We start from the raw sequence: 1250 nt of genomic DNA on the forward strand, positions 1-1250 counted from the left end.
ACACAACTGCAGCCCCCTTTCTTCGGGCTTCCCCAGACCAGAGCATCAAGCGACTCCTGGGATAGGCATCTAGCTGCAGAAAGGTGACACTCATGTTCTTGCTGTGGAGGAGTGACATTCATGGGCAAATGGGAAAACCTTAGGTTCTGTAACAGGAACCAGCCTCCCTTGGCCCAAGGGCAAGGGAAATTTGAAGGGAACTAGAGGAAGCTTCCCCAAGGAAAAATGCCCTAAGACCTCCCCACCAGCAGATGGCTCTTCAGGATCTTTCCTTTTCTGAGTTGGCTAATTCTGTCAGATTCCACAGAATAGGTCCCAAGACTCTGAATATTCTCCCCTGCCTACAGATCGTGGCACTGTACCTGCTGTAGTAGACAGCAATACTGTTCTTCCACCTAGAGAGAAAAACAGGAGTTTGCAGTACAGTAATTGGTCAGAGTGCAGGGCAGCCCATTTTCCCTACCTGAGCCCTGAAATCACCCCTCAACTACCCCAACATTAATGTTGAGACCTCCTCCTCTCCTAGATCCAGGGCTGACAGCACCTAGATGCTTTCTGAATACAAACTTCCCATTTTACCCTAGCCCACCCCATTGCCCCACCCTTGCTCCAGCTCAACCAGAGCCACTCACCAGAGCACCGCACTCCAGCATCCTCCTTGTGGTTGCAGTTGTTCTGCCCCCAAGAATCTGCAGCACAATCCCACAGGGAGGATTCCCTGCCCCTGCACTGCACCTCATCCAGCCAGATGCTCCCATTTCCAGGCCCAAATGCCGCATTCTGCAGGGCCTCCAGGGCAGAGCCACAGCCCAGCTGTTGACACACCACCTCGGCCTCTGCCAGGCTCCACGAGTCATCACACACTGTGCCCCAGGAGTCCTCGTGCCAAACCTCCACTCGCCCTGAGCACACAGTGTCTCCTCCCCTCAGTCGGAGCTTCTCTTTGTCTGAAAAGGCAGCAGCACCTTCTGCTACTGCCCCTGCTGGGAAGGCAGGAGCTCTTGGGAGCCAACAGGGGAGGCAGGAGGGGCTGATGTACCTGTGCAGGGGGCAGCAGTTGGACAGCTCTTGGGTCTCACTCCTGCAGAAGCAGACAAGGGGGAAGTGCTAGATCAGGGACAGCTGGGGGTGGTCTTGCCCCAAACAAGATTATCTTAAGTGCTTGGCTCAGTCCAAATGACAAGTGAAAATAACTGGCTTCGTAATTAATCTAACAGGCTGAGTTACTGAGACACTCACTAAATCATAGC

At 53.7% G+C, this 1250-nt stretch overlaps 1 long non-coding RNA gene across 1 annotated transcript; it reads right to left on the reverse strand.

The window, feature by feature from the left end:
* Window positions 1-19: 19 nt before the first annotated feature.
* LOC145719214 (uncharacterized) lies at window positions 20-1109 on the reverse strand. Its single transcript, XR_014142249.1, has 3 exons — window positions 1040-1109; window positions 633-947; window positions 20-395 (listed from the first exon to the last, which is right to left on the reverse strand). It is a non-coding gene; the product is annotated as an uncharacterized LOC145719214 (long non-coding RNA).
* Window positions 1110-1250: the final 141 nt, after the last annotated feature.

The sequence above is a fragment of the Leptonychotes weddellii genome, unplaced genomic scaffold (assembly GCF_054177405.1).
Source record: "Leptonychotes weddellii isolate Sample4059 unplaced genomic scaffold, ASM5417740v2 HiC_scaffold_34603, whole genome shotgun sequence".
NCBI lineage: Eukaryota > Metazoa > Chordata > Mammalia > Carnivora > Phocidae > Leptonychotes > Leptonychotes weddellii.